General features: G+C 41.3%; 1 protein-coding gene across 6 annotated transcripts in view; it reads left to right on the top strand.

Moving 5' to 3' along the window:
• The first annotated feature begins 58 nt into the window (after positions 1-58).
• SPIN1 (spindlin 1) overlaps positions 59-22,681 on the top strand; it is a 57,033-nt gene continuing 34,410 nt past the window's right edge. For 2 of the 6 annotated variants that reach the window (XM_087741856.1, XM_087741862.1), the window contains exon 1: positions 430-665. The gene's annotated coding sequence lies outside the window, so the exon portion shown is untranslated. The other 4 variants (XM_087741858.1, XM_087741860.1, XM_087741857.1 and 1 more) reach the window with 4 other exon arrangements.

The following is a 22,681-nucleotide window of genomic DNA, read 5'->3' as shown; positions in this document are numbered from 1 at the left end:
ACCGCCGCCGCGGCCCGCTACGACCCGCCCGTGAGGCGGCGCTGGGCGCGCTGCGGAGAGCGAGCGGGCGGGGCGGGGCGAGGGCCGCCCGCCGCCCCAGGGCCGGGTAGGCCGTGTTCCGAGGCGGCCCGCCAGCCGCCCGCCGGAGGGCTCCGGCAGCGCCCCGCGGCACCGCCGCGACGGTGGGTAGCGCGCGGGCCGAAGCGGCGGCAGAGGGGCGGCGGGCGGCGGCGGGCGCGCAGGCGCGCTGGGCTCGGCGAGGGCGGGCGGGGCGGGGGAGCGCGTCCCTCGCTCCTGTCGCAGTTTGGGCGGCGCAGGGCGCCTGCGCGGCGCGGGGGGGCAGGGCAGGGCGGGGGAGGAGGGCGGGGCCCGGCCCTGTGTTTTGAACGGCTCGATGCGGGCGGCTCACTATTTGGCAGGAAGGTGAGGAGGCCTCTATCCTGGCGGCGGAGCTGGCGTAGGGAGAGGGGGATCCAAATGTGGCAGAGGCGAGCAGGAGGCAGCGGCGGCGGAGGGGGGCAAACGAGACAAGGGGAGCGGCCGTCCCCGCTGCCGCCGCGGAGGAGCTGAGCGGCCCGGCGAGGCAGGGGGCTGCGGCAGCGGCTGCAGCGCTGGCACCCCCGGGCCGCCCGCCTGGCACCCCTGGGCGCCCGTCCCGCCGGCAGGTGAGCGAGCGGGGAAGGCGGGGGAGGGGAGGCGGGGGGGAGGGGGGGAGAGCGCAGCCCGTCGCGCCGCCCTTGGCCTGGCCCGGCCCAGTACCGGGCAGAGCCGGAGGGAGTCGCTGTGGGGGGAGCCGGAGCCGCCGCTGCCAGCCCAGCTTCGCCTCGCCTCGCCTCCCCTCCCCCGGGGCTGACATTATGTGTCCGCCCGCGGCGTCCCGGCCCCGCGCCCCCTCCCCCGCCGCGGTCCGGCGCCCCTCCCGTCCCGCCCCCGCCTCAGCGGCCCGCCCGGAAGCAGCGGGAGGCGGGCGGCAGCGGGGCCGCGGGGGCCCCGGGCTCATGTTGCGGTCTCTGCCCTCCCTTCCCCCGCAGCGCCCCGGCTGCCTGGCAACCCCCACCCTTCCCGGCTCCGGGGGCTGCCGCCCTCCCCTGGCACGGGCCCCGCTCGGCATCCGTCCTCCGTCCCCTGCCGGAGGGGAGGGGTCGCCCCCCTCCCCTCTGCGGAGCTATTGTACGTGGGCTGGGGCCCGCCGAGGGGCTGCCGGCAGATAAGCCTCCCCCTCGATAGCGCACTCCGGGGGAGGCGGAGGCGTGGGGAAGCGCGCCCCGGCCTCCCCGCTCCCCTCCCGCCGCGGGAAAGCGGGGCGAAGGGGGCGTGAGTGCAGTGGCGGCGGGGCCGGGCCGGGCCGCGGCAGCCGGAGGGGGAGCCGCCGCCCGGGGCTGGCAGCGGCAGGGCTGCGGGCAGCGCTGCCGCGGTGCGAGGCGCCCCGCGTGTGCGTGAGCGTGTGCGTGCGTGTGCGAGCCTGTGCGCGCTCCGCTCGGGCTGCGCTGGGATCCTTTGTCTGCTGCTGCTGCCGCCGCTCTCCCCTCCTCCCTCCCTCCCTCCCTTCCCTCTCCCTCTCCCTGCCTCTCCTCCCTCCTCGCCTTTCTCTCTCCCTCCCTTCGTTCCCCTCTCTCCCAGACTCCAAGCGCTGCTGCAGCTGCAGGTTTGTAAATACTGGACCAACACACACACAACATGGCTGACGCTCGCCCTGCTCCTCCACCAGGGTCTCCGCCTTCTCCCTCTGTCTCCGCCGCTTAGCCTCTCCTCCGTTTAGGCTTTTGTTTCTTCCCCCTCCCCCCTCATCTCCCATCCAAAAAAAAGAGGAAAAACAATTCACCCTCCTTATTGCGCGCATGGCGGGATTTCAAGGGTAAGGATCCTCGCTTTGGAAGCTTTCTCCTTTCGTTTTGCTGTTTACAACAAAATGAAACCTAAAATCAGAGGGGGTTTGGGAACCTGGCAAGGCCTGGGGCGAGGGAGGAAGGGAGGGAAGGAAGGGGGGAACTGGGTGAGCCCCGCTGAGAGAGGCTTGATTGGAATGTGCGTATCTTTTTCTCTTTTTGGGTGGGGGGAGGCTGATGCATCAAAGTGCTGGCAGAGATGAAATACTGTATTACACTTGCAGAATGATCGAGGGCCGTTTCGTTCATTTCAGGATGTGGTTCGGTGTAAGGTATCAACTCAGCACAGTCACATTAAAAGGACCTGAACTAGTTATGTCAGAATAGGCATTGTGTAGGTAAAAACCGTAGCCCAGGCTTTTTGGATTTCTTTGCATTCCCTGCGTCTCCTTGTCAGTATCTTGAACAGCTCACAAATCATGGGATACAAAACTGGAATTAACACTTGCCAGGTCTTTGTGTTCCTAGTTTTCTGTCACAGATGGATTTGCCCTTGTGATGACAATAGCACAAACTGAAGTATTTCCTTTTCGCTACAAGGAGCGTTCCCGCTTTTCAGATTCCTTTTTTGTAAAAAAGGCATGACATCGTGAACTTAAGTGAGCTCCCAGACTAAAACAAGACAGCACGCTTCTGACCTCTCCTAACACAAGGCAAATGCTCAGTTCAGTACCCCCCACCTCAGTTATTCAGAGCACCCCCTTCTGGCTTCAATGAATATGGCTTGTTTTTTTGCTTGCTTATGACGTAAAACCAAAATAACGTTTGAAGGTAGTTTGTTGAGCATATCTAAAGTGGTCTGCCGTGAAACAGATTTATATCTGGGTTGTAACTTAAGGGTGAATGCTGCAGGTACTCAGACACAATGCTTTATATTGCTTAGACATGTTACTGTAATTCATAGTAAATATTTCATTTTTCAAGGATAATATTTAAAGACACGGTCTCTATTCAATCATATACACATGGGTAGCCATGGCTTCTGTTAATATCTGAGCGCTGCCCTAAAGTAACAAATGTCCTAGCTCAGTCGTCTTTGTCTACTTTGCTTTGGAAGCTTCTAGTGGAGAAGCACTGGCATGGCATAATCATACAGCCTTTACTGAGATAGAAATAAATACTGCACTTTAATGCTAGAATTAAGCATCATATAGTAATACTTCTGCTGCTTTTTCCATCCCCATTGACAAGTGTTGATTAACCGGTGAGGAGAAAATAATTTATAACAATGAGTTTACAACAATGTAAAACTTAAATGGAGTTGTCCAAATTACAAGATCATTTTGGAATGTGTATCTACGTCATGGCTCCTGAGCCAACTGTGTTAATTCTAGATGGAAAAGTCCGAGCAAAAGTCTGTAACTTGATATATCAGTAGATTCCTGCAGCAGTCGGTTACTTTTTTTTCCACATTTAACAACCTGAAGGCAATATTGGTAAAGCCACTGGAACAGCTTACCAGTTGTAGCTAATTAGTCATTCATTATGATAGCCACCAAATTTTGACATTATCGCTCTCTTACCTCAATACATTTCACTCTTTTAGTGTGTAGCTCCCCCCTCAGAATAGGCCTTTGGATACTTAAGCTGATTTCTTAGGTTGAAGAGTGAAATAAACAGAATAAAAATAGGCCATCCACAACACATCTGTTTAAATAATGGATCACTTAAAAATAGTCATGTTTCTTAATTCTGGTACGTTGTAGTGCTGTTTCTGGAACTGAATTTTATTCTGTAAAATTCAGCTCTACTTCATTAGCTTTGTGAAGTTTCTTGTCAATAGCATCTTCACTACAGCTTGCAATTGTGTTCTTTTCTATGACACCTAGAAGATTTTTCTTTCTGTCTTGGTTGTGTTGATGAGTTGGTCAGAAATCAATATTGTGGGTCTTACTATCCCATGAGGAGCTGATCTAGTTGAAAAACTTGCAGTATCCTTGTGTCTTTGGTACCACTAAGTGAAGACACTCCAGTGTTTTTGTCATTGTGGGTAATGCTAGGCTGTGTTTAACCAAATTAAAAAACAGATACAAGTAAAATCTTCTTTTCCAAAACTGTTTACTTTTTCGTATTGGGAAGTGAGACTGACAAAAAAGACGACTGCAAGAAATGCAGTCTCAGTGATCAGCTTGCTGAAAACGTTAGAAATTAACCAATTTCTTTCAACAAGAAATACTTTTCAGTGAATCTTCAATCAAGTAAATCATAAACACTTTTAGTTGATCTTATACTTCAATACTTCTTGTGTATTTTCTCAATCCCAGTAGTATTCTTCCATTGACTTCTTTCCCTGTATCTTTCCTTGCTATCTGTTGCCAAGCTGCACTCTTTGACATGTTCAGATCTGTAAACATCTAGCTGATGCAATATCTGTTTTAAAGTGTTTTTTTAATGTAATGCATAATTTGCTTAATAATGAAAGATTTTCCGTAAGATTCTGTTTTCTGAAGAAAAGAAACAGCCATTTTTTTTAGAATGAAGCCTGTTGCTATAAACTTTTCATGCTTTCGTTTTGGTTTTCCTTGCCTCCCTTCCTTTCTTTCCCCAGGTATTAGAAAGATCAGACTTGACTTCTTGATCATATGGCATGAGAATATGTTTTTGTAGATGACTAAAACCGATTCAACGAAGTGGTTGAAAAAACCTCTTTCGAAAGCTGCTCACTGAAGCTGAGCCAAGAGAGAGAATCACTGTTATGGAAAGTTATTTCCTGTTGTATGGTTAGATAGATTGCTTCTCATACCAGGTGTGAGAGAATTTTTTGGTTTGTAGTTTTTCTCATTTTCCTTCTCTTACTACACTTCAGAGTTTGGTGGTTTTATGATTGGAAGGTGGACGCTGATCTTTCTTGTCACTGGTTTTCCTAAGGAGTACTTTCTGTATGTCAAGGTGTGTCCCACTTGCTATTCAGATACTACCTAGGTGTCAGCATACCACGTGACGTAAAGGAATGGGGAATGTGACCTTCCTTGTCTAAATGTGCAGACTGCTTCCATCCACATCTCTATGACATGGATAAGTGTTGAGTTCCTTGAAACAGTGTAGTTAACTAATTTGTATTTATCTGTGAACAGTTGATTGTAGTGACAAGGGGGCCTCATCACTGATCCATTTCAAATAACGGTAAAATAATGTAGTTCAAACTTGCTGCTTTCACCATGTGGTGGTTGCAGTTAACTTTCCATTGTAGTGTAAAAAGTGAATTTGCTGATGGCATGCGGAATTCAGGAGGTAAACTGATTTGGCTATCAGATTATGGAGAATGGCTCTACAAATCCGGGTTACCTTTTTATGTTTCTTTCCTGTAATGTGTGTTGTGAAACTGCTGTAAATCTCTGCTATATGAGGTCTTGTTTGACTTGCTTACTTGGAAACTTTGTTGAAATGTATCCACAAAATGCTGAAACATATAGAAATTGTCATTACCTGTGGTGACTACTAGCCTTAACTAGCCTAATGGTATTCTAATCTTCGCAGTTAATTGCAAGGTGGCTGAAATGTTGTTGAAATATCTTCTGTTTTGGTGGGTTGTTTTTTTTTTTGAGATCTGCTTGCAGAATAAGAGTTACTGGCAGTATACTGTAAGCACTTACAAGTAGGTTTTTATAGTCTTTTTGATAAGACTAAAGCTTATAAACCCCTAAGAGCTGATTAGCTCCTGGTTTGGGTTTTGTTTGCTTGGTTCATTTGGTGTTGTTTTATTTTGTTTTTTTTAATGTTACTGTTGAATGTTCTGATATGGTATTCGAGGTCTGCACCTACAAGTACTGGTGAGAGTAGATACTTATCTCAAGAGCAGTTCTGCGGATTTAAATGATTTAGTAAATACTTAACTTATACAGAATGACTGTTGAGCTTTAGACCTTCGGTTCCATATGATAGTTTGAACAAAATGACTTGTATCATTTTAGTTACTCCTTTGTTGTTGTGTTTTCCATTAGTTTGCCAGTTGTTCTCACAGTGCTGACTTACGGTGGCCTTGTGTAGGGAGAACATTTTTATCATGGTGACCAACTGTTGAGTCCACTTGCCGTCTTTGAAGTCATCTCTTCATTTTCACTTCACTACTTCTGGCCTAGCTGTACGTGGGTCCTGTTCTCTGGCTGCATTGTAGCTGGGGGTCCCCTTCTAACAGTGCCAGCTACCTCAGCTGAAGGGCCCAGGGTTCAATCACTACAGCTGCCTTTCTTGAGCGATTGGTGGTGTGTGGTAACCTAGCTATTCTTAATGCATTGCCTTCTTCAAGGCAACTGGTGGATCTTCCATCCTTTCGTGTTCAGACAGTTTTGCTAATGGTTCAGAGTCTTGAATCCTGAGATCCCAGTCTTGGCAAAGTAACTACGTAACTTTGGGAGTAGCCTATTAAGATGATGGTTCCTTCTGAATGTGTGCCTCAGAGGCTTTTTTTTTCCTATCCATTGTGTTGCTTTGTTTTCTCTCCTTAGATTCCAGCTAGAGCAAAACAATTAATGAATACAGGGAATGTTTGTAAGTTTAATTTATTTTAAGGTTACTATGCTAACTAGGTTGTAAAGTGTAACATTACCTGGGAATTCAATGTCCACCACTGATGCTACTTCTTAGCACAATACTACTCTACCCAGATGTGGCCAGTCATATATAAAATGAAAAAGTAGTAAGCTTGACTTTTTCCAGTGATGTTCTTTGACTTATTCTAAAGCATAGTAAGCTGTTCCAGCCAGTCTATGCCATCATGGTGAGGTCTGTAAAATTTCACTTATGTAGACTTCTATTTGACCCTCTTTCAAAAAAACCCCCTTTTTTTTTTTTCTTCTGAACTTGTATTAATCCAATTTAAATGTAAAAATGAACTTTGCTATATCATAACCTCTTAACCTAAGTGCGTAAAAACTGAAAGATTTATTAGATGTAACACTTCTGGTCTGGTATTTATTAAAATCTAATAATTATTTCTGTTGCATAACTCATTTTCCTAATTTAGTATTTATGTTCCTTGTGCAGAATTCTTCCCGAGTATGCTGAACAAAGGTAGCTTAAGTCCAGTGTATAATCTTGTGTTTACTGTTGAGATTTTTAAATCTAGAAAGCTGGAAATTTTCATATTTAATATAAGTGTTGCGAGCTGAGTAGCATGGGAGAGGCATGTTCTAGAACACTTCTCTGGTGACGTTTCTGTTAAGTTTTCTTGGTAACCTTTTCCAAATGCCTTAACAAACATAACATCTGCTAAAATTCAGTGCAGTGCTTAGGCTTCTAGTATGCAAAGGTAAGTACATACCATTTACTGGCAAGTATTGTGTCTGCTATTCTACATGTCTGTAACTTATCTCTGGTCTTCAACTTGAACTGTAAAAATGTTTGCAGATTAGACTGTCTTTATTCAATTTTCTAGGAATGATAAAATAAAAATAATGCTTGGAAGGATGTACATTGTATAACTTGCATAATTATACTTGGAAGAAAGTTGGTTACAGCTGTATGATTATGGACAATTGCTTGCCTGGACTGTTCTATAACCATGTGTGTTTTAGGCAATGATTGAACACCAAAGTGAAATCAGAATGGGAGTGAATATGTTGGAGATTAATTTACTACTTCCTTCTCAAAACCTTCCAGTTGCAGAGCTGTTTTAAGTGAACATAATGATGTTGTTGTTCATTAATCCCCTTCAGAAGTTCTTAATGGTGAAAGATAATGCACAAATTCATTAATGGCTGTTTTCCCATCAGTGGAGCTGCAGTTTTGTGAGATAAGATTGGTCAAAATCCATGCTCGGACAAGAGTATATTCAAAATATAGCTTAACATCAAATTCTGCCTTTCACGTGACTTCATAAAGATCTGACTTTTAAGTGCTTTTAGGGTTAAGGAATATGCAGGTGTTTGATATACTTGGAAACGACAGATTGTTGGATACTCATACGCTTGACATCATGTTGGTAGGGGAAGGGAGCATTCACAGTGGCTGTCCTCAGGGACATCTCTCTACTGCTGAAGGGAGGAGGAAAAGGCTTCTCTAGGAGTGAATAAGGATAGAAATCTCTTTCAGTCCCTAGCTTGCAGGAGTGTACCTCGGGTGAATTACATCTCTCCATCTTCTGCACCTCCATTTTGTCAAAAAAAGCATACTTTATTGTTAGGTGCCAGCCATAAGACAGAGAGGGCAAGCAGTCCGTCTTCTGGTTCATGTGCTCTCTTAACTGCTAAACAGTTGGGGAGGAGATTCACTCCTACCCTCAGTTACACCTCTCTGTATACCTGTGGCTTGTTTGAACAGAGAGGAGACAAATTTATGTTATTTCATATCACTAGGGACATGTGGCTGTATTAATAATGGATTAAAAGTACATTTTCAAATGGTAATATCTTGCTGTGACCTTGATGGGGAACCAGGGGTGAAGGAAGCATTGCATTACAGATTGTTTTAGGCTAGATGCTTGAAGAACGGAATTTATATGGATTCATTTGAGATGAGGGTTTTTTTTGTTTTTCCCTATATGTGTAACATTCATTGCAGGAGGAGAAGAGGGGGTGTGTGGGAGATTTCACTGTGAATAAACATCCTAGTTTTCAGTCATACTTAGGCCTCTAACCACATTTCTAGGAGACTTTATGTTTGGGCAGAGGTGGTTCAAGGTTAAATATGAAGCAGGGATCAGCATAAAAGGCAGAAGCGTGGTTGTCTCTTCTTGTGTGTGTGCTGTTTATCTGTAGGACAGACTTCTAGAAAGCCTCACCTGCTTTTATGGGGAAGGATACCCTGCCTTCTGAGGTCCTGTTTTCATTGGAAGATACCTCACTTTTTCCTTCTTTGAATTTCTATTTCTCACCTTCTCTGCTCCTCAGCTGAGTAGGCTCAACCTTGTTTCAAGTACTACAGGACAATTTAGTCCTCTCTGCAAATAAGTATGTGCATTTCCAAAAGGAAAGAGGAATGTGGGTTTTTTTGGGGGTTGTTGTTATTACCAATACCTAGATTGATGCAAGATCTCAGGAAATACAGTTAAATGTTTGTGTTACTGAATCTAGTTCAGGTCAGAGATAAAGCTTTCTGGAGAGAAAAATTAGATTACAAAGCTAAAAAGAGAAAAGTCTATTTCTACCTGTTGCTGCCGCTGAAAGTTCTCAATCTGAAGTCCTATCTCAATTAATTTACTTTCTCATTTCATTTCCATTCATGCTGCATGCACAGTGAAGTAATTTCAAAGCAGGGTTTTTAATCAAAGCTTATTATCAAAGTCTAAGAAAGGAAAGCATGTTTGCTCTGGGACAAGCAAGGTATGGTAGGGAACAAGTGATTCCAAGGTGGTCCTCATTCTTAGAGTCTTGACTTCCTTCTTGCCATCATTTTGTCACCTTTCTGCTACTACAGAACCAGAGGAATTCAGTGGTTTAAGGCAGCTGTTTCTGAACAAAAATTGCCATATACTCAAACTTACGCAGGTGTTCTCTTAAAGTATATTTTTTCCACAATCCAGTAAATAACTTTTCAGAGTAACTTGAAACAGTTCTTCCTTCTCTTAAATACTTCATAGAATCATAGAATACCAGGTTGGAAGGGACCTCAAGGGCCATCTGGTCCAACCTTTCTAGGCAAGAGCACAGTCTAGACGAGATGGCCCAGCACCTTGTCCAGCTGAGTCTTAAACATGTTCAGCATAGCAGAGTCAACCACTTTCCTGGGGAGATTATTACAGTGGTTGTCTGTTCTCATTGTGTAAAATTTTCCTCTCGTGTCCAATCGGAATCTCCCTGGGAGTAACTTGTACCTGTTACCCCTTGTCCTCACCATGAGACTCCTTGTAAAAAGGGAGTCTCCATCTTCTTTGTAGCTCCCTTTTAAGTGCTGGTATATGGTAATGAGATCACCTCTAAGCTTCCTTTTCTCAAGGCTGAACAAACCCAGCTCTCTCAGCCTATCCTCATATGGCAGGCTTCCCAGACCCTTGGTCATCTTGGTGGCCCTTCTCTGGACCCCCTCCAGCCTGTCCACATCTTTTTTATATACCAGGAACCAGAACTGTACACAGTATTCCAGCTGTGGCCTGACAAGCACCGAGTAGAGTGGGACAATGACTTCTTTATCTCTGCTGGTGATGCCCTTTTTGATGCAACTCAGCATCCTTTTGCCCTCCTTGGCCACAGCAGCACCCTATTCACTCATGTTGAGCTTTCTGTCCACCAGGACCCCCAGGTCCCTTTCCATGGAGCTGCTTTCCAGCCAGGTGGATCCCAGTCTGAGCTGCACTCCTGGATTATGTTTTCCCAGGTGCAAGACCTTACACTTGTCCTTGTTAAACTTCATAAGGTTCTTCTTAGCCCACTTCCAGCCTATCCAAATCTTCCTGCAGGGTGGCTCTCCCTTCCAGGGTGTCTGCTTCCCCACTCAGTTTGGTATCATCTGCCAACTTCATTAGTCTGCACTTGATCCCGTTATCCAGATCACTTATGAAGGTACTGAATAGCGTTGGGTCTGATATCAATCCCTGGGGGACCCCGCTTGTGACAGGTTGCCAGTTTGAAAAAGAGCCATTTACCACCACCCTTCTAGTCCGTCCCATCAGCCAATTCCTCACCCACTGCACAAACCACTTGCCTAGGCCATAACGCATCAGTTTCTCCAGGAGGAGGCTGTGGGGAACCATATCGAAAGCCTTGGAGAAGTCCAGGTAGACAACGTCGACCGCTCGCCTCATGTCAACTGAGCAGGTCACATTATCGTAGGAGGCCACCAGATTTGTCAGGCATGATCTGCCCTTGGTGAAGATCTGCCCTTGGTGAAGCCATGTTGGCTTTTCCCAATCACGTGCTTCATTTGACTCGTGATGGCCCCCAGGAGGATCCATTCCATAACTTTCCCAGGGACTGAAGTAAGACTGATGGGCCTATAATTACCCAGATTCTCCCTTGAGCCCTTCTTGTATATAGGAGTAATATTCGCCTTCCTCCAGTCCTCTGGGACATCCCCCGGTCTCCACGACTTCTCAAAGATTATGGAGAGTGGCCCCGCAATGGCATCAGCCAGCTCTCAACACCCTCGGATGGATGGCGTCAGGGCCCATCGATTTGTAGGGGTCAAGCTCCTGTCATAATTTACATACTAACCCCTTCTTGACTGATAGTGGGTCTATCTTCTGATTAGTTTCACGAGTATGCAGATACCATACTGTTTTCAGAAATAGCACTTCATGCATTTTTCTTCCATGTTTTGAAAAGCACCAACAATATGAGGATTGGACTGTTCTGATGTCTCCACTGCTTCTAGGGAGAGTCAGTGGTTTCACAGCTTGATTTTTCCCTCTCTGTTGGCCTGCCCCTTCCACCCCCTCCTGACTTCTAGTTATGCAGCATGTGTTGTGTTTTCCACCAAAAGTCTGAAAGACCTGTATGTAAACAAAGAAAATACCATGTAATGTTACAATGCTGATGGTTCTCATCTTTTATAGAAAAAAAGTACGATCAGCAGTTTAATAAGTTACCATTGTCCTTGCTGATGAATCTCGTGTTTACTGTAGTATTAGTATTACAAATCTCTGATATCTTTTGTCTACAGCTATACTACTCTTCTATAAGTAGCAATTTTTGTTTTAAAGTACTGTTCTTCCACTGACCCTCCAAATGTATCAAAAACAGCGCAGTTAGCTTTAGTTAGAGCTCATAATACAATGTTGAATTTTGTTTTCAGTCCCTTGCTGTTACTGCATATTACAACTTTGACATCTATTGCAGCTATTCACCATTTAAAGCTGGTAATCTGTTCAGGTTGGAATTCCTACTAACATTGTAGACAGTGAGTGAATATTTTGCAGTTGGGCTGGAAAAATGAAGATTACATTATTGGTTAGTAGCCATGGCAAGAGACTCGCCATTCTTAACAACAAGTGTTTTCACTTAAGTGATTTACGTTTCCACTGTAAACAGTTATTTGAATGCATTTATATGAGAACTGCTTTAATGTAAGCTAAAATGGCTGAAGGTGAAGAAAGTAAGACAAAAAAAGAAAGTAAGACAAATTCAGTTCATGACTGGTTGCTCAGCTTTTTCAAGATGCAGACTAAAGGCAAGAGATCATTTTTCCTGAGTCCTCTTTTAGGATTTTTTTTTTTTTCTGGTCATTGCAAAGATGAAAATTACTACTGATTTAGGATGAAAATTACTGCTGATTACAATTGTCTAATCATGTCTATAATCGTTTCTTAAAATCAGGTCTGTAGGGAGAAATTCTTCTGTGCTTTTGAGTATGGGCTTAGGGTCTTTGTATCAGTGTGATCATGCTTCACTTTGCAAAATGTTACTGTTTACTCTTTCATTGCAGTAATTCCTAACAAAATTATCTGTCCATTTTCTTGTGACTAGAGGAGGCCTTAATTTACCCAATAACTTCACTCTAATTCCTCCCCCTACCCCCAGCTGATGTCAGTATTTGTGTCCAACAAAGACTTCTGATTCATTAAATGCTGCCTGTTACGATTGCTGTGGAGAAGTTTAAGCATGTGTGTCTCAAATCTGTGAGTAAATGGGCTCATAGTACAGCTTGTCATAGCTATGGTTGTGTACAGAGTTAATGTGGGTAACTGTGTCTTCTAACCTGGTCTCTCAAGTATTTTGTGGCCCTCCTTTTTTTAAGTGCTGAATTACTACTTATATGTCAATATCCTTATTGGTTACTTACGTTGAGGTTCATAACAGTTACATTTTGACATTCTAATCAATGCTGTGAATAATAGCTTGTCCTAATAAAAATTTTGAATGCTTATGCTTTTTTTGTTTTCTGCTTTTAAAATTGGTAGGTAGCTGCTGTAGCACAAGTCTTAAGTATTGATGTATAATTACTTGGCTTACTTTACCCCCACACTGTTTTTGGTGTCTTCGGGCCCTCTCCCCCAAATTGGTGGCCTGCCACTGCTCATCTTGAAGAGAAGTAGTGATTATGTCATGAGTAAGTAATAAAACAGCTACAGAAATTGGATGTAAACTGTAAGAATCAATGGTTGTTAAAGGATGAACTGTCAGCCCTGAATGCAGGAAGCAAAATATGTTCTTTACTGTGGGCCTTTGTGAATAGAGTTGTAGAAGCCTGCTGCATTAGAGAGAAAAAAAAAAATGTTTCAAGTATGTCAGCAAAATATTTGCTCTTGCAAAACTAACTGATGTCACAAATTCTTAAGCATGGTTTAGGAAAATATTTTAATTATGCTTATTTTCAATTTAGTGTTGCAGTGACATCTTCTCAGTGTGTACCAGGCTCTAAGGTCTCAGAACGCATGTCCAAGAATAATTTGTTACTTATGATCCACCGAGTACTGGTGACCCAAAAAGCTTGAAAGTGATCTGTCAAATAGCAGATCCATCCTGCCCCCCCTGCTCTTTAAAATATGATATGAAACTTACATTCCCTCAGTGTTGGAAGGTGTGTGTAGCAGTGTTACTAGCCTGGATTGTTGAGAACTGGCTACTGTACACTTCAGATGTCACTCAGAAAGATCAGCCAGCCTCCTAAAGAGATGTGAACCCAAGAGTTTGATTTGCCATGATTAATTAACCTAACAGACTTAGCTAAGTGCAGTAACTTACCACTCCGTTACCTTCTAACAGCAGGGTTAGGTATGTTTGCCCTGGGCTTGCTCTTCCAGAATGTTCGGGTCATCCTTTTGACTTTGGAACAATGTTTCTCAGACTAGCACAATAGCAATTAAACCTAGGCTTCAAACAAAGGCTGATGACCAAAGTACCCCCTATGAGGAGACACGTAAGCAGAGAACAGAGAAACTTCTTACTTTTTCAATAGACATTTCCCTCTCTAGTTTCCAGAGACCTGTGTCTCTAACTTGCCAAACCAAACTGAGTAAACTTGCTTAAAATCATAATCCATTATTTGGGTCAACTCTATCTGTAAAAGCATGAGTAAGGACAAAATACTTGCATTATAACATTTGAAAGTTCACTTGCATTTACCATAGAATGGTAGGAAGCATATGGCTTGTACAGTAATAAGGTGCTGCTGTTGTATCCTGTGCAGTGGTTATTTCTGTGCATATGTTTTTTGGATTCAGTTGAAGAGGAGGATAGCTACCTATTAATACAGAGAAGCTAAGCTGCTATGTATTTGCCATGATGCAAAAGTATACAAATTAAGGCAATTACAGCGACCTGTGACAACTTGTTACCCTGGTGTCTGTGCATGTTCTTGCCCTGTGGTTAAATGTAAGGTAATTTGCAGTAGACTGAGCAATTAGGAGTGAGTTAAAATTTAGCTTTGGGTAAAGGGATGCAGGGAAGGTTCTCCTGGCTTTGAATAAATACTAAATTTCTTCAAATTTTTTATAAAAGCATCATCTTGTAAGATGTCTTTAAGCACAGAAGGCTGTGCATTTATTAAATGATCAGTCAGTAAGTTGGACCATATACAAGTCAGCGAGTAGTTTTGCATTGCCTGTAAGAGGAATTATGTGGATGCTTTAAAAAGTCATTTGTGCTTCAGAGTCCTGTTATATTGTGTAAAGTCATGGGAAGAATTGTAGCAATGGGGTGAAAAGAAATGAAATAATATCTAATATTACTACGTGATAGACTTTACCACTGTTTTGGAAGCTGTTTGGCTCAACTCTCATAGCCATTTATGATGGTTCCATAGTAGAAGGACAGAACAATACTGAAATTGAACTATGTCTTCTGTTGCCATAGGCAAATCATTCCAGAATACACAAAAGAAGTTTTGCTTATCTGTGCTGCTTGAGGGAAGACAAGAGCTCTAAAGCAACTCTTTAAAAATGCTCTATGCGTGCATCTTCATTGTTCTAGTACCAAAGGTGTGCATAATATTGCAGTAAAAGGCAAATTTTTTTTTTTTGCAAGATTAGTTTTGCTGTGCCAAGGAATGACTGAAACGTTTCTGTATAGATAAATGTTTCATTTGTTCTTCTCAGCTGTTGGAAAGCAAATAGACTAAAACTGTTTTTTATTTAAAAACCTGTACATGAATTAATGTGGAACTTACAATTATATGTTGACAAGCACTTTTTTTTTTTAATTAAGCTGTTGCAGGCTCATTTGGCACTAGTCAATTCTCTAATTCCTTCTTCAGCTTGATTCCTATGTGGTAGAACTGCCAGTGTGTTTTTAATACCAAATTTCACATCCAGCTTTTTGGATTCTTGTGTTCAATTTTTGGTTATGTATTTTTTGAACTAAAATGTGAAACAAGGAGTTTTTTAAAGGGCAAGCATATGGCAAAATGTCACTGAGTCCCTTAGCCAGCTATTATTGAATCTGGTTGTGACATTGCTACGGTGGGAGGCAATAAAATAAAAAAAATTATTACATATAAATCAGTTTAATTTTAGACAAATGCTTAATACCTAGCTTTACTGTTGATAAGCCCTAAAAAACAGACTAAACCTGCAAGGCATTCTGGAAAACGTCTTTTGAGAACTTAACTTTCTTTTATTTTTTGGGTTGTTTATTTATGTATTCTTAAAGTGGCAGACATATAGTTGTCCTTTATCCTTGAAACCTGGAGGGAATTTCAGAAAGCTAATTGTATTTAGTGTGAGACTAAACTTCAAACCTGTAGTTGAAAAGAGCTGCCTTTTTTTCCTTACTGCATTCTAGATGCGGCATGTATATGTCATTTTCCACTCCCAACCCCTTTTACCTCAGGAATTCAATTTTTCTTTAATTATTTTGTCACTTTGGTTTTGTCAGTGATTTTTTTTTTTTTTTTTTTTTTTTTGCCTCTGTGTGTGGATGTGTAACTCTTTTCCCTTGCAGGCAAAATCCTATGGCTATAGATAATTGTAACAATCGGCTGACTTACTGATGGCTTGTCTGGTTTAGTGAACATGTAGTGTTACCACTGTCACTTACTTCTCATCAGCTCATATGACTTGAGGTTTAGCATTTAAAGATTAGTGGTCTTCGGATGTTAATTCCATAACCACTGATGTATGATTCCTTTAGTAGTGGGTTATAGGCCTTTTCTGGCCTTTTTTCTTTCTCTGAAGAACTCCAGGAACACATAGAGCCAGCACATAATTAAACATAATGAAGAAGGCTTTGATCAGAAGTTCCCATACTGTTTCCAGTTGATTCAAAGACCCAAACAATGGGAGAAGCCTTGTTGATCTGTGAACTATTGAGCTGGACCAGCCAAGATGATCATCTCTTGCAGGTGCACCTGTCTGTTCATCAAGGGAAGATCAAGAACTTTAAAAACCTTTGGACAGAGGTGAGCTAATCCTACACAACAGTATGGGTCTGAATGATGTATCTGCTAATGGAACTTCTTGTTGCCTTTTATATGAAAAACAACGGTGAAAAGTAGATACAGTGCGATAAAACTACACCTTCCTTCTGATGAAAGTGAAGTTAGTCATCCCCTTAGTCCTTCTTTGTCCATTTTTTTTTTAATTCCACAAGTGAAAAAACTAGCTGGCCTCTGGTTAGCTTATTTGGTAGCAGAGAGGAAGAAGGAGTGGGTTTTGTGTATCTGTGCTTCCAGTGCCATTGCAAAGATCACTCAGTGTATCGTGTGTATGCAGGTGTGACAGAGGCTGCATGCTATGGAAGTTCCTAAGTTCAGAGAACTGTATTAATTTGCTGGTTATACCCAACGCAAAGCTAAGTATAAAAGTGGTTTTTGTATTGCTTTCACTTTAGTGACCTCTATGCCTGACACATAAATAAGGCTGCAAGTTGAAAAGTTGTTGTGGAGCTGTGCTAGAGTATTTTATGGAGAATTAAATGTTCACAGATTTTACTAAAGCATAATATTTATGATTATTTCCTCAATTTTCTGCCATGCTGAAGGATGATTCTTTCTCCTGTTACTTCAGAGTTCTTTTCTGAACAGTTTAAACAGCAACATCAGTCACTAATGGGCTGGAATGGTGCAAATTTGCCTACAATTATTTATAGGGATTTCTTACTTTCTGTTGGGCTTACATTAGCTTCAAGTAAATGTTTGCCAATCTTTTACCACTCTTTAGGAAACAGTTTTAAAAAACTGGTAGTGAATTGTCCCACATCTTGGATTGGTTTGGTCATTAGAGCTAATAAGTCACACTTCATTGCTGCCTGTCTGAGGGTTGAGAGGTGTCCAGTCAATCACTGCTATTAAAAGCTTGTGAGGGTAAAACAGAGGAGTTCTTACTGTTGAAGTTCATTGAGTTGTTATTCTTTGTGTTCCTGATGCGGGTATTGAGGTATACTTGCGGGCACTTGTAATATGTGGTAAGTTTTCAGGTGTTTGTGTATACCAGATTGCCTGTCTGGAAACTTGTGATTACCTCATTGTTATTTACTCTTTTTTAAATTACTGTATTTTTGCTACATATGGATTTGCAACAATGGTTGCAAGAGCTTTTGTGAATTTTGAGAAAGAAAATGTGTGATCTCTTAGAACAGACGTGTTTTTCTTAAATACAGTAAAGTACTGTGGGGGAATTGTATCAGAACAGATTGATTTCATCAGTCAGATAGCCTTTTCAGATGAAAACATCACTTAATTTAACCTACTTATGGAAGCTGTAAATATAAGAAATAAATTGTAGGTGCATGCTGGGAAGTAGTTTTTGTTAGAAAGGTTAGTTTCTTCAGCTGTAGAAGATTCTTGTAGGTATAACTTGTTACATGGTCTCCTGGGCTCCTGGGGAGTTCTGATAAACCATGCTTAGCATGTCCTTAGATTAGTTTTCATTCAAGTTCTGTTAGTGATTTGAAAGATAAAATGGAAGCATGCTTACAAAATCAATTTAACCTACCATCAAGGAAAGAGCTTAAAATAGGTGATCATTTTGAGGACTTTTTTAAGGCCCACTTCTCTAAGATGCTGTTTTATTATACACAGTATGGGTGTGGGGGAAAGCACTTATTATCTATCTTTGAAGCCTTCAGCATACAGAATAATTCAGGCGTAGTTGGAAAAGCTATAAATGAATAATGTACACATTTTTAGGAAAACTTTTGCTTCGGTTTTGTATGAGTTGGTAACAGTTCTTTTTAAAAGCTAGTAAAAGAAAATCCAGATAAAACTCAAATACAACTTGAGAGTTCAGTATAGTTAGTTTAGGGGGGTTTCATTAGGGTTTTTTTGCATAACAGTTTTTTTTAATGGGGTGCTGTATGGATCATACTGTTGAGGGAAAAAATGTTGTTCTTCCACTGTTCTCAGAAAAAAAAAAAAGCTAGAATACTGGTGTTCTTAAGCCGTATGAAGAGAATTGTACAGTGTGATAAATTCATCTTACTTTGAGGGTCAGGATTATCATACTCTATTAGGTGACTGGACTACCTACATATTAGTAGAATTAAGTGTTAAGGCTTGTAATAGAAGAAACAAAATTCACCAACTTGTCAGTGAAGTTCTAATTTAATTGCCAGTGTCCTGGGGAATTAAGGGAAGAAAAAGCAGAGAGGTTTCTTTTCAACCAAATCTTAGCCTTAAGTGAGACATTAGCTCAATCTCCAACTCCACCAATACAAAAAAGCATCCTGTTCTATGACTCTTCATAGAAACAAGATCACATTAAATCACACTCTTGCCTTTTCCTATTTAAGCATTATACTGGGTTAGTAGGAGACCTCAGCAGAGGAACTTGATTCCAGCCAGCCTTACAGGTAGACAGATGTTAAATGTAATGTAAATGCAGAGTTTTAAAATATATGCGTAAGCTGGGTGTTAAAGTAGGTGATCTGTAGAACCTTTCAGCATTGGCATTTAAACCTAGAAAAGATAGCTTTTGTTTTAGAGGACTAGCAAGACCCAGCCTTATGTACGACTGTTTCGTATGGAGGTGGATCTCACATGCCTAAGGATGAATTAGAGTAACTTTCCATTTTAAAAAAAATCAACAATGCAATGCATTGCTAGTTGAACTAGCTACCATGAAGAATACTTGTGTTTCTGAAGGCCTTCTAGAAACAGCTGTAGTATTAGAGAAGCTCGAGATGGATTTTGCAATACTTAGATCCTATTAAAAACAGCAAGAGAGGGAGATGCTGAGTTGATGAAAAATTGGGCCATATATTCAGTGCATTGTTCACAGCTGGAATATTTGGCCTCTAAATGGATATTGACAATGCCTGAAGCATTTCTAATACAGTAGTTTCTGTTGTCACAGGTTGCATGCCATGTAGAGTAGATAAAGTCATGTCTTAATTGTGATAGAAGATACTGTTGAAATAAGAAAACTATAAATGAGAACTGTTCCTGCTCTGAAAACTTCTTCAGCTGCAGATAACAGGGAAGAAACTCCTGTGTAGTTAGTAGTCATATACTTAGATATCTATACTGTTTCAACAAAGTAATGGATGGTAAGCAGGTCAGAAAGAAAAATATTATGTGATTGCCTCCTGTAAAAGGGAAACTGTGTCCCCCGTGTACATGGAACAGGAATGGATTTCCTGTAGATCTACAACTGATAGCCTTAATTATTTTGCTGACTTTAACAATAAAATGGGAAAACCTTTAGCTCTTTCTCTAGAAATATTGGTTATGTCCCTCATTCTGTATACCTCAAGACTGTCCCTTGCTTAATGTATGCAGAGTGCATAAATGTATTTTGTGTTCAGCTGTAGTAGGTAAAGTTCTTTCTGGGTTTAGAGTTGTTCCACCTTTTAAACCTATAAGGTGAAGAGGTCACTTGAATTAACCAGTATAGTTCTTTCTCCTGCTGTACACAGTTGTGCATGCATGGATGCATGTACATGAAATTCACTCTGACCAGTGCTTGTTTTCATTAGCCGTCTTCCTAAGTGTTTTCTGCTGAACAGTGAGGAAAATCAACTATTTTTGGTTGCATATTCACTCATCAAGGGAGAAAGGCTGGTGAAGTTAGAGCTAGTATAGTGTGTGGCAGGACTTTACTTCTTAATGATATTAACTAATTTTGGTCGATTTGCAGAATTTGGTAAAATTACTTATTTTAAACTGGAAAGAAATTTTTAAAACTTCCTAACCCTGTGCGGCCTTTTTTTTTTCCTTAAAGTTGTGTCTAGTAATATAAGATGAAGTGTATGAGCTGTTGAGTTTTATGTAGCATAATGGAAAATACTGCTCTCATTTACAGTATAAAGGCAATAGTTTGGATAACTTAACGAATATTTTAAATAATATTTTTGAAACATTCTCTCTTTTAAACTTAAAAAAACTAGAAATTGCAGTCTACTTGCTTATGTGTGTCCTGCATTTTGCTGTTGGCTGGCTAAAACTGTTGAATACGTAACTGAAAATTATTTATGACTTGACTTGTCAAATGTCAGTTAAAGTTTCTGACAAATGTGGTTCATTAATGAAGATACAGTACTTCACTGCAATGAGTGTTTGGGAACTAAGAGCTGCCAATGTGTTAGAAAGCATATTCACCTTTAGATTTTCGTTAAGGTAGTAGCTGATGAACTGAATTTCTGCTATAGACTTTTTATTAATTTGGATGGCCTTATGAATTTAATTGTAAATGAGAGATCATTGGGTGGAAGGTGGAAGGGAACCACTTGTGCTAAAACTTCATGGAGAAACATCCATCCTCTAACAAAATGATGGAAAGAATGGTGTGTAGGAGCTGGTCAAAATACATTGGTGTAAGATTAGGGATTAAAAATGGCTTCCTTTTATTGCATTTTGGACTGGTAGGATGATAGTACAGTTGGGAAATGCTTCTAAAGAAGGCATATAAGAATTTTGTGGTACTGGGGGACTGTGGTGCTGTGACTCTGCCCATGGTTCTGTTTATGCTGGAAGCTACTTCATGCTTAAATTTGGGAGGGCTCGTTTGCAATTGCTTTTGACTGCCCGAGATTGGCCATTAACACTTGAACTCTTATTCTGGATGCACGCTTTAAGCTCTTTGGAGTGAACTTCGAATAGAACTTAAATCAAAATTGCTTAATTGTCTTCATGGTGATATAACTAGGAAAACTAGTTTTACTTTTTCTGCAGGGAGAAACTGTAGGCTTCTTGATCCAATACTTTAACCTTCAGATCAGAGGTGAAACTGAGGAGTGTAAAGAGTATACATATCTTTGATGAGGACATAGCGTGTTTTTACTAAAAAGAAAAGTAGCGAACTGCTAATGAAGAACTTCAACTCTGAACAAATAAGCCCTGAGCAGTTCCCGTTCGTGCATACTTAGCAGAGACCCACTGGCGTTTGGCAGCAGAGCTCCCTAAGTCCATGCGATGTTTTCTTTCTGTCCAGCGTTGTGTGGGCTGGATAGGATTGCAACCATAATTCGGTAGTGTGTCATTTGTTGTGCTGCTGAAGACAACCAGTGAGACTTTTTCTGTTTGTATTCTGTGTTCTGCTTTGTGCCTTTTCTTTAATGGTTTTGTTATTGACTGAAATGCAGTTTTCCAGAGTTGATGGCTGAAAGTTATTTGTGACAAGTAGCCCTCAGTGAGAAACCAGAAACCACAGAGCAGCATGTACTGCAGCTAGTTCTGCAAAGAGACTAGGAGAGAAAAAAATGCAGTAATCCCAAGAGAGTATTGGTATGAGGAACTACATAAAGAAAGAGTTGGGCAGCTGATCAAACTGGTCATTGTCAAATGACTGGAGGAATTCTTCTGTAAAGCAATGGTAAAATGACTTATGTAAATGCAGGAAGACTGGAGGCTGAAGTCAGGGAGAAGGGTAATGCAGAAAGAGTGTAAGGCAGTGCTTGGGAAATGAGGTCTTTAAACAAAGTTTAGAAAGAAGTGAAAGACTTCTTGGTTTGCTTTAATTCAGTATTCTGGAGTGGCAGGTAGCTTTAGAAACTATGGTAGCGTGACAAGTGGTTTTGACAGGTAAAAAGACCTAGCCAATGTGAAAGGGTAACTGTATAATAAATGTGGGCAGAGCCAGGCAAGCTCTAAGTGCTGATGGTGGCATGGACTTCTTAACCTGGTGTACCCTCAAACGAAGCACTTGAATGAACATATGCAGTATTAATAGTCACTTCTGTTGTGCGCTTGTTAAGGCTTATCTCGCCTCTGAACCAGTTATTATCCATGTACTTAAAATGTTGTGAAATGTGAGAATAGCAGAGCTCTAAAGAACACTGAAATAATTGTGCTTTTGTAAAGAAAGCCGTGATTAGAGTGAAGCAAATGTAACAGGTGCACGACTTTGCCTTTAATATTTCTTTAAGTCTTTATTAAATAGCAATGCATTGTGGCAAGTTCCAAGGATCCTACTAGGAAAAAAGTTCGTAATGATTTATATGCTTTACAGTAAGAGAAAAATTTCCCAGAGTTCTGTAGAATAAAAATCTTAAAAAAAAAAAAAACCAAAAAAAACCCAAAAAACAAAAAACAAACCAAAAAAAAACCCACAAACACAAACCTTAGACTTTAACTTATCAAGCAGTGTCTGTATGCAAAACAGTTGAATTTAACTTTGAATTTAACAGTTCAATTTAACTTTTCCAGGGTTTGATTTCTGCATTGTACTTTTCTTAAATGTAATTTTTAGATAAGTTTCAAATATTTTAGATTGTTTTCAGGATGCACTGTATTGTACGCTGCTTCTTTGCTTTGTGTTTAATTTGCATATTCTTTGAGCGGATTTTTTTAATTGTTGTGAAATACGAAATCTAAGTAAAATCTAAACATTAGTTACACTGTTATCTTGGAGTTTCATCATCTTGGGCTACGACTGTTCATATTGCAGTTCTGTAATTCGATCGTGGGCTGTGTTTTACAGTGTTCTTGGTAGTATAGCATTTGCTGAAATAAGATCAAGGGAAAACTGCCTCATAGTTTTAACATATAGGTTGCAAGCTTCTCTATCAGATTTCATTGATCAAAAACATATGTATTGGGGTTCTTGTTCC

Source organism: Nipponia nippon, unplaced genomic scaffold (assembly GCF_047370975.1).
Source record: "Nipponia nippon isolate SJK-2023a ecotype South Korea unplaced genomic scaffold, ASM4737097v1 scaffold_8, whole genome shotgun sequence".
Taxonomy (NCBI): domain Eukaryota; kingdom Metazoa; phylum Chordata; class Aves; order Pelecaniformes; family Threskiornithidae; genus Nipponia; species Nipponia nippon.
Note: the sequence above shows the minus strand (reverse complement) of the source record. Positions and strands in the feature narration are given on the sequence as shown.